This window comes from Manis pentadactyla, chromosome 17 (assembly GCF_030020395.1).
Source record: "Manis pentadactyla isolate mManPen7 chromosome 17, mManPen7.hap1, whole genome shotgun sequence".
NCBI classification, from domain to species: Eukaryota; Metazoa; Chordata; class Mammalia; order Pholidota; family Manidae; genus Manis; species Manis pentadactyla.
The window spans coordinates 52,025,510-52,041,098 of record NC_080035.1 but is presented as its reverse complement, the minus strand read 5'-3'; the positions used below and the strand labels follow the sequence as shown (position 1 = coordinate 52,041,098).

Genomic DNA, 15,589 nt, shown 5'->3' with positions numbered 1-15,589 from the left:
ATATACAACATACTCTCTTTAGTTGTATTGTGAGAAGACTCTGATGTCTTTTAGTTCTCTTAATTAGTTTTCATAGTCATCATATGTAATTAGACTGGAGTTGGTCAATATCTTTGAGCTAATTTGGAAACAGGACTGCAGCCCATGCAAAGCTTCTTGGCAACATGGAATCCTCTTCAGCATCTTATGCTCTTTGACTACCAACTTCCTTGTCATCTGTCTCCTATGTGGGCACAGGTATGCACTTCGCTTCAGCCCCCGGCGCTTGTTCTGTGGAAGTCCTGATGGTTCTTCTCGCTTCAGCAATCCTACTGAGCAAAGCCAGATTTTCTTCCAAGCTCAGGAATAATTTTAATTCTTGCAATCAACACTAAGGAAGTAAGCTAGAGGTTTCCCAACTTACTCCATTTGTAATCCTCATAGTGTCTCAGTAATTTTTTCCAGTACCCCCAGGCTAAAAGCAGTACTGAACTGCTCTTTTTATTAAGTACTCAGGCCCAAGCAACTTTAAGTTTTTATGGCCAACAACTTTGTAACTGTTAGGGAAAAAATTGTACAATCAATTAAAAGAAAGGTTAGAATACTTCATTCTTAAACAACCATCATTATTTACCAATGGGATGTGTACCCCAGCACAATTTCTCAAGCCTTGGAGCAGATTGGGCACAACTCTTATTTTCCTGTTACGTATTTATTTTCATGGGCAATTGCTTTTTCTCACAATTGCTTAAAACCTAGTTTTGTGAGCAGGTGACGTCACTGAAAGAAATGTGGAGCAATCTAGTCCAGAAATATGAACTATCTAGTCATCTGTGCAGTGTCCCACAGATGTCCAGTATCATTGGGTCACCCTAAAAAATGTAGAATATTCTCTACGGCATTACTCCAGGGTGTTTGGCTGCATACTTTGGGAACTGTGACACTGAGTCCTGGAGACTTCCAGTCTTCTTTATAAAACAGCAACAAGAAGTTGAGTTGATGCTAAAAATCTTTTCATTAAGGGTGAAGGCTAGTATAGTTCATTTTGTAGCATTATGTTCTATTTCGGTTTATAAACTGGGTGATCACATTGTTATTTCCCAGCCATTCTAGGAGACTTTAAAGAGGGCAAGGAGTACTACCGTGACAGGATTCTGGGACAGGAAATGTAAACAAGGACTGTTCTGGGCATCTGGACACCAGGTAACCCATGACACACATCACAACACTTACATTCCGAAATCCACCTTTACTCAATGAATAGTTGCTGTTACGTCTTTATTTTCTTGTAGTTTGCAAAGAATCTTATCACATTAAATTGTGAAAGGTGAAGTTCATTGGTTTTGCTCTTCTGTCTCTTATTTCTATCCTTTTCCCTCCAATTCCCCTCAGACACTGGACCTTCTCTCCCTTCCTCCCTGGACCCCAAATCCCACCAAAAGTTACCTGCCCCTTTCCCAGTCACCCAGGTTCAAATCTTTCCTGCAGTGTTTTGAGGAGAATGTGAAAGGTAGGTATATTCGTGACATACAAGAACGCCTGTAAAAGACCTCTTTCCGCATCTCCAAATTTCTCCTTCCACTCCAAGCCTCCCAAAGCCTTCACAGTCCATGTCTATTCCCAAACTCTCTTTAGTCTCCTTCCCTTCCTCTGCCAATGACTTCCAAATCTCAAGCTCTTCTGCTATCTGGATGTGGCACAACAAAGGATCTGAGAAAGCGACTCTCCATTTTAGAGATTGCAAGCACTTCGAATATACCTTTTTTTTCTTTTTCGTTCACATTCGAATGCATGCGTGTGCGCACCTATCCCTCCAAATTATCTCTGACTCTTCCACTTAAACGCAGAGCTCCAAGGAGCGGGCTAAAGGGCGGTACGAGAACCATCCCTGCCTTCAGAGCATTACAATGTAATTGGAGAGAAACAAATATAAAATAGGATGTTAGGGCATTGCAGAATGTCTGTGCCGGGTACGGAGCAGATGCTTCAAAAACATTCTCTTGCTGGTGTAGGACGTGCTACTGACAAATGACGGTCCTGCAGGAGCTCGCCCAGCTTTGGCGGAGGCCCTGCGGGGAGCCAGGCTGACGGCACGCATTGGTGGCAGGATCACAGGGAGGCTGCAGTCCTGCCTCCGGGCCATTGTCCACACCTCCATCCCCATCTGATAAACGGGTGCGCCCCAGGACAGAGGCGCGTGGGCGGGGGGCTCGCCTGGGTACCAGCCTGCGCGGGGACGGGGCAAGCAGCCCTGGGGGCCGGGACCCGCCGGCGGAGGAGCTGCCGAGCGCGGGGCGGGGTCGCGGCCCCGACACCTCAGCTCGGCCGGCCGCAGGGCCCGCGGCAGCCCCACCGCCCATCCGGCGGCCCGCACCCGCGCACGTTCGTGATCCCTGCTGGTGGTGGTCAGGTCAGAAGCCCGGATTATCCTGAAGAAAGTAAGGTGAACAGCGCACCGCATCACGGCTTGTAAAGAGCAAAACGGAAGAACTCCTCCGTAATTAGTCAATATGATAAGGAAGAAGGGCCGGGAAGGATTACCGGGCGAGGGAGGAACGGGCAGGCATGTGGAATGTAGTGATAGATTACCCTCGGAAAGGACAGGCGGGAGCCGAAATAGCTCAGTTGGGAGAGCGTTAGACTGAAGATCTAAAGGCCCCTGGTTCGATCCCGGGTTTCGGCAGGTCGTTCACTTTTTTCACTTCACGTCAAATTTCTAGGACCCCCTGCCCGGGGTAACCCGGCCTTGTTAACGTCAGCTCAGGTGAAAACGGATTTGAAGGGCAAAGGTGTGGGAAAGCCATTTCCTTCCCAGTCACCCCAGGAGCGGTCACTTCCGGGACGCCTTCCGGGATGCCTTCCGGGTGGACGTCGGAGAGCGGCCTGCGTGTGCGCGGCGCGTAGCCTGCGGCCTGGAGCCCCGCGCGGGCGCGTCCCGGGTTGCTGCGCGGCCGCGGCGGGAGCACTGCCTTGGGGGCTGGTGTTGGAAAGCAGTCGGCGGAGCCAGAAAGACAACTTCATCCCAAAGCATCCCAATTTTGAAAGCGAAACCCAGCTATTTGATCAAATGACCCCCGTCTACCCTCTACCGCGAAGGGAACCGCGTTGCTCGGCATTTCTAATTAGAGGGGCACCCTGGGCACTCCGCTTGGCACAACCAAGGGTTACTTGGCTAGTGGGTGAAGGCGTGGCAGCTTTACTGCTCTGTGAAATTAATTGTTACACCTACGCAACTTTACTTGGAGTCTAAACCAGGAGTCTCCAACGAAAGGTCCTCCAACCACTAGCCTCATCTTCATCTGGTATCTAGTTAGAAATGCAAATTCTGGGCCCCACCTGAGACTTACAAAATCGGTTATTCTGGCTTCCAGCAGTAGGTGTTTTTGTTTTTGTTTTTTTGCAATCACTATACCTCTTCTGTCCCTTTTTAAAAATTAAGGTATCATTGATATACACTCTTATGAAGGTTTCACCAGAAAAACAATATGGTTATTACATTCATCCTTATTATTGAGTCCCCTCCATACCTCATTGCAGTCACTGTCCATCAGTGTAGTAAGATGCCACAGAGTCCCTATTTGTCTTCTCTGAGCTACACTATCTTCCCCGTGACCCCCCCCACACACCATGTGCACCTATCATGATACCCCACAATCCCCTTCTCACCCCCTCCCTATGTACCCTCCCCCATCCCTCCCCTTTGGTAAGCACTAGTCTCTTCTTGGAGTCTGTGAGTCTTCCAGCAGTAGGTGTTTTATCAAGCCCCCCCCAAGTGAGATTCTAAAGCAGCTCACGTTTGAAATTCACTTACCTAGACATTCCTTTCTATTTCTAAAGAGCCTTTTCCTAAGATTGGTTTTTTGAACATGCATTTTCCTTTTGCGGTCTTTTGTCCTGCAAATCTGGAATAAAACTTTGGCAAGAGCTTAAGATTAATGTTTCTGAGAATTTTTGTTTTCACAGTGAGTGTGTGTGTGCAAGGGCATCAATTTTCCTAGCTACCTGTGGGAGCCCACCCCAAGAAGAAACTAGGTGTTGTGGAGTAAAGAAAATGGAGCCCCAGGTATCTGATTCTGTATCGTGTGGCTCCTTCAAGCTGAGCCTGGATCCAGGGGTAGAAGTTGCAAGGATGTAAGTCTGAATTAAAGGAGGAAGAAATTTCAATCTATTGGCATCTAGCAAGATGGTGAGTCGCTAGTCAGCAGATGAGAGACAGTCACTTGTGGGATTTATCCATTATTAGGTCTTGCATAGCTCTCAGGTTATCAATTCATTCAATTTGACATTAATTATTGACCTCCCGCTATATGCCAGATATTATTTGATCTTCGTAACTACTCTAAAAGTACCATCATTATTTTCATTTTACACATAAGTCCTTGTGGAATTGCAAGGACTTAACATATGTCAGGCATCTAACATCTGCCACTTCCTTATTGTTAATGTCCCTGAAAAGTTGCTGGGATGCTTGGTTAAGGAAACTAAAAGCTTTTGCTGTTTAAGCTGTACAGGCTCTATAGGCAAGTAAGTCTTGACTGGCTCCTCAGAGGAAGATTTCTTGGATAGGGAAAGAGAACTGGAGTGCAACCAGTTATCCCCGTTACGTGAGAGGGGAATGGTGTGGGTGCTGAAAGTGAGAGGCTGTTATTTCAGACAACCTGAGACTTCACCACCTTCTGGGGCAGACACAGTAAGACCAAGTGTTTGCTATTCGAGTAGGGACATTTGGTGTGTGGGGAGGCTATGCACATATCTGGTTAGAAGTCTGAAGAGGGGAAGATGGAACGCCTCTTGGCTCCCCCCTCCCTCTGACCCGCAGATTTGGAGGGAAGGCGACAGAATGCTGAAGGCCTGAAAGGCCAGCCAGGGGACTCAAGGTGTCATAGCACAAGAGTAACACTGAAAAGGCACTCCTCATATTTATTGAGCAAATGAACTTAAACATCTAAAGAATTCTGAGTAGGAGGTTCAACACATGATCAACACACAATCATTATCTGACCTTGAGTCTAGCCCTAGGGCGTGAGGCTCCTCAAGGATACTGAAACCATGCGAGGGCGGTCAGGAGTTGTACGAACTGTTTTGGCTCTAATCATTCTGTTTTTGATCACGCATCAAGAGTTGGAGGAAAAACGATCAAGTCACATATATTTGTACATTTGATTTCTACATTACTTGATTTATGTATTAATCCCATTAATTCCACAAACACCTCCAACAGGGTTGTTGTATTGCTGGGCAGCTGCATCTGGGTAGGTCTCTTCCTGCATTCTAGGTGAAACCTCAGCCTGGACAGAAATAGCTCTCGACCAGGTCAGACCACTATAGGTAAAGAAGGAATTCATTTAAGTGAGAGTGGTAGTGAATGGCAGAAGCTATTCAGGCAGTAGAGAGCAAGGTAGAAATGAGGGAGGGAAAGAAAGTTTGTTGAACTCCTGCTGGGCACAGGGCAAATCCCTTGCCAACTCCTGGCATCCAGTGTTTGTTTAAATCTGCATGGCATGGATACTAAGCCCCTACCACCCCAGGATTGGGGGGAGCCTCAGAGCCCTGGATGGAAAGAGATTATGTTCTGAGAACTTACCCAAAGCAAAGAAAGGACATTTGGGGTCAGGCTACTAAAGAGAATGATCATACAGCTGCAGTCCTGTCTGAGTCACCCAGGTGATGGGAACTTGCAAGCCCAAATCAAGATCTTAGTAGCCCTTCCCTGCTTGACTGAAGTAAAACAGAGAGAGAAGACTAATGCTTATGTCTAGAAAACAGAATGAAATAGTGAAGTAACAAAGATGCTTAGCACTGGTTAAAGGGGTTGCTTATTAATCTCCCAAGAGTCTTGGATGAGTGCAGAGACAAAATGCACCAAGTTGAGCAGAAAGAAGTCTTTATTTAAGGCAAAGTACACAGTCAAAGAAGGGGAGTGCAGGCAGCCTCAGCGAGGAGGAGCACTTTGAGACAGGGACTGTGGGCTTAGACAGAGTGGGGTGAGGGCCTCCAGAAAAAGCAAGGCAATATATTTACAGTCAAAGCAATGTAACAGTGTAAAGTCCCTATCGAAACTCTGTGTTCAGCATTATGCAAAGTCAAGGTCACACTAATTCTCTAGGGTAAAGATACTAGACTAGGAATATAGACATCTTCAGGTGAGATCAGTTAAAGGTCAAAAGGCCAGGAGCATCTTGGCCTGGAATGTTTGAGTGTTCTGCAAGGGTATCTCAGTGTACCCCATGACTTCACTGCAAACAGCCCTAGCAAACGGACAACAACCCAGCCCACCTTGAGGGCAGGGCAGGTGGTACAAGTCCACACCTAAGCCCTCAATTCCCAAAAATCCTCAACTGCCTATAAATCCCCTAGACAACACACCACCCCGGGCTCTCTTGTCCCCTCCTGGTGTGAAAGAGTCCTCTCACTTTATTTCTAAATAAAAGCCTCTCCCTGCCTCTCTTACTTTGGGTGTTTGTTAAGTTCATCCTTTGATTCCACAAACAAGAAACCTAGCATCAACTTAAAGTTTAGGATTAGTGTCTTTTAAGGATCTCAAGAATGGGACAAAGGGTGGCATTGCGGGGGACCCATGTGCGGTGTGGGCTTGATATGTGGTCTCATGATGTCTATCTCTGGAGACATTGTGTCATTATCTGTAGTCAATCTTCTAGATATTTGGTAAGATAAACTTAACACAAGGAACTTATTGATGGTGTTCTTCTCCAAGATAGCAGTTACCCTCAAGCAGAGGAAATGTACCTTTTAGGACTGCTTGCCCTGCCTTAGGGTGGGATCAGTTGTTGGCTAATGACCTGTATTAGGAATCTTACTTCCTAACTCCTTGGTTTTTAAAATGGAATCAGCCTTTTGGATGGAGTCCTTCCTGTTCTTACTCTACTATTTATATGTCAGCATTTTTCATCGTAGGCAGAAAAAATTACCCATGATGCTTCTCTTACATCCCTGCTCTACCTCGGTTGTAAAGGGTTTGCTGGCCTTGTGCGAGGGAGGAATGACCAGAAAGGAGGTAGACAACATTTAAAGTATATATGTGTAATTTAAAAAATAGTTATATAATTTGTACATACAGTTTTTTTTAACCTTAACAAGTAAAACCTACGATGTTTCTGATTGTTTTTATTGCCTTTCACTGATGTGACGTGTGAAGTACTATGATAGATATCAAACCCTGTCACCTCCAGGAGCGAAGGCTGAGAAAAGCTGAACAAGAGCTGTCTCCTAGGAGCCCCTGAGGCCAGGCAGCTCTGGGAGAGCTCTCCATAGCTCTCCCAGGAAAGGACAGGGGGCAGGGTAAAGGATCAAAGTGTGGAGTCTGCCCTTACTTTAGAAAAGAAATGCTTTCAATGGAAGGAATGTGATCAACATTAAACACCGATAGGGGTGACAGCTCAGCCCAGCTCGCTCCTGCCAGCAGAAAGGTTGTGAATGTCGCCTCTTGCTTCAGGTCATTTACCCACTGTGGGAAGGGGGAGGCATCTTCTCAAATATCCTTGGAAAGTTTTAGAAAGAAACTGAGACATCTGGGTTGGCTCATGGGACAAATTTCTAAGATGACACATAAGTGTATTGATAAGTGATTGTTTATTTCTTAATTATTCTGGGTACTATATTCACTTTAGGCTAGAATTATGATAGAGTAAGGCTGTTATAATTGTTACATGCAATAAAACTAGATGAGCATTTAATAATTCATTGGGGCCTTTGGTGTACTCAGTGTATACATACATTAATAATGCTTCCATTAGTCTTGGGCACACTTCCACTCTTCTAAATGTAAAGTCATTTATAATTTTTGGTTTCATGTTGTATTTTTTGTCATATCTCAAATGTATCTGATGTTGAAACTTGGTCGGAAATACAGAAACTCCTGTTTGTATTTGCCTCAGATTCCAGGAATATATGGATCCTAAGCAGCACCTTGTTTAAGCAAAGCTCACTTATTAACTGATATTCTTGGAGGATTATTTGCAGTTCCTCACTGTTGGAGTCTAATGTTTGGGAGAAGGCCAACAGATAGCCTGGGGAATGAAGCAGGACAGTTTGAGCAAAGGCAAAATTCTTCTACTTAACAGATACTTAAATCACACATTAGTTCCGTAAATTCCAATTTCCAGATGATGAGTTCTCTTAAAGCAGAGCGCACCAATATTGGAAGAGTCACTACCTAAATACACTCAATAGTGCATTTTGAGTATTCAAATGCTCCGCCTACATACTTCATTGACTCTCCGGTCCAAAGTATCACTAATCACCAGAGTTGCCATTCCTGGAGTGCTCGCCATGTGGACAGCTTTCTGATGAGCACATTTCATACATAATCCCACAAAACTGGTTAATAATTCTTTGATGTAGGAGGCATAGTTAAATATAAATATAAAAGGCAGCTGCATCTGGGGAGGTCTCTCCCTGCACACCTGGTGAAACCTCAACCTGGATGGGGGAGGGTTCTTGACTCTGAATGAGAAAGAATTCTCGAGGAGGTCAAATGAGTTTAGGTAAGGAAAGAATTCATTAAAGCAAGAGCAGCAGGGAAAGACAGCTGCCTTGCAGGCAGCAGAGAACAGGAAAGTGCGGGAGGTGCAGAGGGAAAGAGAGAAAGTTCTTGGCCTAGGGCAGATTCCCCTGCCAGCTCTTAAAGCCAGGGTCACTTGGCATCCGTGTTCACTTGGATCTGCACTGTGTGGGGACTAGCCCTTAGCACCCTGGGATTTGGGAGCCATCGAGCATGAGATGGAGTGAGATTATGTTCTGAGAACTTCCCAAAGGAAGATCTTCAGGCAGGCTCCTGCAACAGTAGTTCCGTCCAGGTCACCCAGGTGACAGGAACTCACAGGCCTAAATCTGAGCTCTTAGCAGCCTCTCCCTGCTGATCCGGAATAAAGCAGAGACAGAGTGAAGACTGGGAAATAGAATGAAATAGCAAAGATACAAAATGCAGTAATTTGAGCAGTGAGAAAGCTTTATTTAAAAGTACACACTTAAAGAAAGGAAAATGTGGGTGTCCTTAGAGAGGAGGAGTGCTGAAAGGCTGGGGATTTTGTCTTTTCAAGGCTTTCAAGAAGGGGCAAAAGGCCAAGGGGGTGTTGTTGGGTGTAGGCTTGACTTGTGGTCTCATGATGTCTCTCTCCAGTGAAGGACACTCTGTCCTCATCCACAGTCAGTCCTCTGGATAATTCTGTAAGATGAACTTAACACAAGGGGTTTAATGATTCTGTTCATCTCCACGATAGAGGTCACCCTCAAGCAGTGGGGACATATCACTTAAGGCTTCTTGCCCTGCCTTTAGATTGGGTGGGTTATTATCTGATTACCATTTTAAAATGGAATCTTAGCCTTAAGATGGGGTCCCTCCTGTTCTTACTATACTGTTTATATCTCAACATCTTTCATCATATTCAGGAAAATTTAATCATGATGCTTGTCCCATGTCCCTGCCCTAACTCATAAATAAAAAAGAAAATGCTTAGGAGAGGTGTTGGAAAAAGCCAGCATAATTTTGAGAAGTATTAAAATGGAACATGAGCCATTAAAATAAAGTCATAGTTCTTTTATACATTGTATTGATGAGACCCATGTGAGAGCAGTTAAACTCAGTTTAAGAAGAAAGGGTTAACAAGGAGCAAAAACATGATCAAGAAAAGAGAAGATTTATTCTAAAAATAACAAAAAGATATGAACATGAGAGAGGGGCGGAAGATGGCGGCGTGAGTAGAGCAGCGGAAATCTCCTCCCAAAACAACATATATCTATGAAAATATAACAAAGACAACCCTTCCTAGAATAAAGACCAGAGGACACAGGACAATATCCAGACCACATCCACACCTGAGAGAACCCAGCGCCTCGCGAAGGGGGTAAGATACAAGCCCCGGCCCCGCGGGAGCCGAGCGCCCCTCCCCCCAGCTCCCGGCGGGAGAAGAGCAGGCAGAGCGGGAGGGAGACGGAGCCCAGGGCTGCCGAACACCCAGCCCCAGCCATCCGGGCCAGAGTGCAGGGCCCTCGATACTAGGAAAACAGGGCAGCAACAACAGTGAGCGGGCACTGGAGGCTGGGCGACAGAGGACATAAGAAAAGCGCGCGACCATTTTTTTTTTTCTTTTTTGCTTTTTTGCTGCTTTGTTTTGGCGAGTGCTTTTTGGAAGTCTTAAAGGGACAGGGACCCCAATACTAGGGAAACAGGGCAGAAAGACCGGTGAGCAGAGGCCTGAGGCTGGCACCGGAGAATAAAGAAAAACGAACGACCACCTTTTTTTTTTTTAATTAAAAAAATTTTTTTCTTGTTTTTTTTTTTGGTCGTTGTTTTGTTTTGGCGGGTGCTTTTTGGAAGTCTTAAAGGGGCAGGGCGGGTCACTTAATCCAGAGGTAGGGAATCCAGGATCTCTGGGCACTCTAACCCCTGGGCTGCAGGGAGCAGGGAGGCCCCTTACGGAGATAAATAGCCTCCCAGCAGCTCCTGCTCCAACGCGACTCCACCACTTTGGAGCAGCTGCCCGAGCCAGGCCACGCCCACAGCAACAGCGGAGATTAACTCCATAGCAGCCGGGCAGGAAGCAGAAACCCTGTCTGCGCGCAGCTGCGCAGCACAAGCCACTAGAGGCCGCTGTTCTCCCAGGAGAGGAGGGCCACAAACCAACAAGAAAGGAAGTCCTTCCAGCCGTCACTCGTCCCAGTTCTGCAGACTATTCCTATCACCATGAAAAGGCAAAGCTACAGGCAGACAAAGATCACAGAGACAACACCAGAGAAGGAGACAGACCTAACCAGTCTTCCTGACAAAGAATTCAAAATAAGAATCATAAACATGCTGACAGAGATGCAGAGAAATACGCAAGAAAAATGGGATGAAGTCCGGAAAGAGATCACAGATGCCAGAAAGGAGATCGCAGAAATGAAACAAACTCTGGAAGGGTTTATAAGCAGAATGGATAGAATGCAAGAGGCCATTGATGGAATTGAAATCAGAGAACAGGAACGCATAGAAGCTGACATAGAGAGAGACAAAAGGATCTCCAGGAATGAAACAATATTAAGAGAACTGTGTGACCAATCTAAAAGGAACAATATCCGTATTATAGGGGTCCCAGAAGAAGAAGAGAGAGGCAAAGAGATGGAAAGTATCTTAGAAGAAATAATTGCTGAAAACTTCCCCACACTGGGGGAGGAAGTAATCAAACAGACCACGGAAATACACAGAACCCCCAACAGAAAGGATCCAAGAAGGGCAACACCAAGACACATAATAATTAAAATGGCAAAGATCAAGGACAAGGAAAGAGTGTTAAAGGCAGCTAGAGAGAAAAAGGTCACCTATAAAGGGAAACCCATCAGGCTAACATCAGATTTCTCAACAGAAACCCTACAGGCCAGAAGGGAATGGCATGATATATTTAATACAATGAAACAGAAGGGCCTTGAACCAAGGATACTGTATCCAGCACGACTATCATTCAAATATGACGGTGGGATTAAACAATTCCCAGACAAACAAAAGCTGAGGGAATTTGCTTTCCACAAACCACCTCTACAGAACATCTTACAGGGACTGCTCTAGATGGGAGCACTCCTAGAAGGAGCACAGCACAAAACACCCAACATATGAAGAATCGAGGAGGAGGAACAAGAAGGGAGAGAAGAAAAGAATCTCCAGACAGTGTATATAACAGCTCAATAAGCGAGCTAAGTTAGGCAGTAAGATACTAAAGAGGCTAACCTTGAACCTTTGGTAACCACGAATTTAAAGCCTGCAATGGCAATAAGTACATATCTTTCAATAGTCACCCTAAATGTTAATGGGTTGAATGCACCAATCAAAAGACACAGAGTAACAGAATGGATAAAAAAGCAAGACCCATCTATATGCTGCTTACAAGAAACTCACCTCAAACCCAAAGACATGTACAGACTAAAAGTCAAGGGATGGAAAAACATATTTCAAGCAAACAACAGTGAGAAGAAAGCAGGGGTTGCAGTACTAATATCAGACAAAATAGACTTCAAAACAAAGAAAGTAACAAGAGATAAAGAAGGACACTACATAATGATAAAGGGCTCAGTCAAACAAGAGGATATAACCATTCTAAATATATATGCACCCAACACAGGAGCACCAGCATATGTGAAACAAATACTAACAGAACTAAAGGGGGATATAGACTGCAATGCATTCATTCTAGGAGACTTCAACACACCACTCACCCCAAAGGATAGATCCACTGGGCAGAAAATAAGTAAGGACACGGAAGCACTGAACAACACAGTAGAGCAGATGGACCTAATAGACATCTATAGAACTCTACATCCAAAAGCAGCGGGATATACATTCTTCTCAAGTGCACATGGAACATTCTCCAGAATAGACCACATACTAGGCCACAAAAAGAGCCTCAGAAAATTCCAAAAGATTGAAATCCTACCAACCAACTTTTCAGACCACAAAGGCATAAAACTAGAAATAAACTGTACAAAGAAAGCAAAGAGGCTCACAAACACATGGAGGCTTAACAACACGCTCCTAAATAATCAATGGATCAATGACCAAATCAAAATGGAGATCCAGCAATATATGGAAACAAATGACAACAACAACACTAAGCCCCAACTTCTGTGGGACACAGCAAAAGCAGTCTTAAGAGGAAAGTATATAGCAATCCAAGCATATTTAAAAAAGGAAGAGCAATCCCAAATGAATGGTCTAATGTCACAATTATCAAAATTGGAAAAAGAAGAACAGATGAGGCCTAAGGTCAGCAGAAGGAGGGACATAATAAAGATCAGAGAAGAAATAAATAAAATTGAGAAGAATAAAACAATAGCAAAAATCAATGAAACCAAGAGCTGGTTCTTCGAGAAAATAAACAAAATAGATAAGCCTCTAGCCAGACTTATTAAGAAGAAAAGAGAGTCAACACAAATCAACAGTATCAGAAATGAAAAAGGAAAAATCACGACGGACCCCACGGAAATGCAAAGAATTATTGGAGAATACTATGAAAACCTATATGCTAACAAGCTGGGAAACCTAGGAGAAATGGACAACTTCCTAGAAAAATATAACCTTCCAAGATTGACCCAGGAAGAAACACAAAATCTAAACAGACCAATTACCAGCAACGAAATTGAAGAGGTAATCAAAAAACTACCAAAGAACAAAACCCCCGGGCCAGATGGATTTACCTCGGAATTTTATCAGACATACAGGGAAGACATAATACCCATTCTCCTTAAAGTTTTCCAAAAAATAGAGGAGGAGGGGATACTCCCAAACTCATTCTATGAAGCTAACATCACCCTAATACCAAAACCAGGCAAAGACCCCACCAAAAAAGAAAACTACAGACCAATATCCCTGATGAACGTAGATGCAAAAATACTCAACAAAATATTAGCAAACCGAATTCAAAAATACATCAAAAGGATCATACACCATGACCAAGTGGGATTCATTCCAGGGATGCAAGGATGGTACAACATTCGAAAGTCCATCAACATCATCCACCACATCAACAAAAAGAAAGACAAAAACCACATGATCATCTCCATAGATGCTGAAAAAGCATTTGACAAAGTTCAACATCCATTCATGTTAAAAACTCTCAGCAAAATGGGAATAGAGGGCAAGTACCTCAACATAATAAAGGCCATCTATGATAAACCCACAGCCAACATTATATTGAACAGCGAGAAGCTGAAAGCATTTCCTCTGAGATCGGGAACTAGACAGGGATGCCCACTCTCTCCACTGTTATTTAACATAGTACTGGAGGTCCTAGCCACGGCAATCAGACAAAACAAAGAAATACAAGGAATCCAGATTGGTAAAGAAGAAGTTAAACTGTCACTATTTGCAGATGACATGATACTGTACATAAAAAACCCTAAAGACTCCACCCCAAAACTACTAGAACTGATATCGGAATACAGCAAAGTTGCAGGATACAAAATCAACACACAGAAATCTGTGGCTTTCCTATATACTAACAATGAACCAACAGAAAGAGAAATCAGGAAAACAACTCCATTCACAATTGAATAAAAAAAAATAAAATACCTAGGAATAAACCTAACCAAAGAAGTGAAAGACTTATACTCTGAAAACTACAAGTCACTCTTAAGAGAAATTAAAGGGGACACTAACAGATGGAAACTCATCCCATGCTCGTGGCTAGGAAGAATTAATATCGTTAAAATGGCCATCCTGCCCAAAGCAATATACAGATTTGATGCAATCCCTATGAAACTACCAGCAACATTCTTCAATGAACTGGAACAAATAATTCAAAAATTCATATGGAAACACCAAAGACCCCGAATAGCCAAAGCAATCCTGACAAAGAAGAATAAAGTAGGGGGGATCTCACTCCCCAACTTCAAGCTCTACTATAAAGCCATAGTAATCAAGACAATTTGGTACTGGCACAAGAGCAGAGCCACAGACCAATGGAACAGACTAGAGAATCCAGACATTAACCCAGACATATATGGTCAATTAATATTTGATAAAGGAGCCATGGACATACAATGGCAAAATGACAGTCTCTTCAACAGGTGGTGCTGGCAAAACTGGACAGCTACATGTAGGAGAATGAAACTGGACCATTGTCTAACCCCATATACAAAAGTAAACTCAAAATGGATCAAAGACCTGAATGTAAGCCATGAAACCATTAAACTCTTGGAAGAAAACATAGGCACAAACCTCTTAGACATAAACATGAGTGACCTCTTCTTGAACATATCTCCCCGGGCAAGGAAAACAACAGCAAAAATGAGTAAGTGGGACTATATTAAGCTGAAAAGCTTCTGTACAGCAAAAGACACCATCAATAGAACAAGAAGGATCCCTACAGTATGGGAGAATATATTTGAAAATGACACATCCGATAAAGGCTTGACGTCCAGAATATATAAGGAGCTCTCACGCCTCAACAAACAAAAAACAAATAACCCAATTAAAAAATGGGCAGAGGAACTGAAGAGACAGTTCTCCAAAAAAGAAATACAGATGGCCAACAGACACATGAAAAGATGCTCCACATCGCTAATTATCAGAGAAATGCAAATTAAAACTACAATGAGGTATCACCTCACACCAGTAAGGATGGCTGCCATCCAAAAGACAAACAACAACAAATGTTGGCGAGGCTGTGGAGAAAGGGGAACCCTCCTACACTGCTGGTGGGAATGTAAGTTAGTTCAACCATTGTGGAAAGCAGTATGGAGGTACATCAAAATGCTCAAAACAGACTTACCATTTGACCCAGGAATTCCACTCCTAGGAATTTACCCTAAGAACGCAGCAATCAAGTTTGAGAAAGACAGATGCACCCCTATGTTTATTGCAGCACTATTTACAATAGCCAAGAATTGGAAGCAACCTAAATGTCCATCAATAGATGAATGGATAAAGAAGAGGTGGTACATATACACAATGGAATACTACTCAGCCATAAGAAAAGGGCAAATCCAATCATTTGCAGCAACATGGATGGAGCTGGAAGGTATTATGCTCAGTGAAACAAGCCAAGCGGAGAAAGAGAAATACCAAATGATTTCACTTATCTGTGGAATATAAGAACAAAGGAAAAACTGAAGGAACAAAACA

General features: G+C 43.7%; 1 non-coding gene across 1 annotated transcript; it reads left to right on the top strand.

Annotated features, from left to right (window-relative positions):
• The first annotated feature begins 2,589 nt into the window (after window positions 1-2,589).
• Window positions 2,590-2,662, top strand: TRNAF-GAA (transfer RNA phenylalanine (anticodon GAA)). Its single transcript has one exon. It is a non-coding gene; the product is annotated as a tRNA-Phe (tRNA).
• Window positions 2,663-15,589: the final 12,927 nt, after the last annotated feature.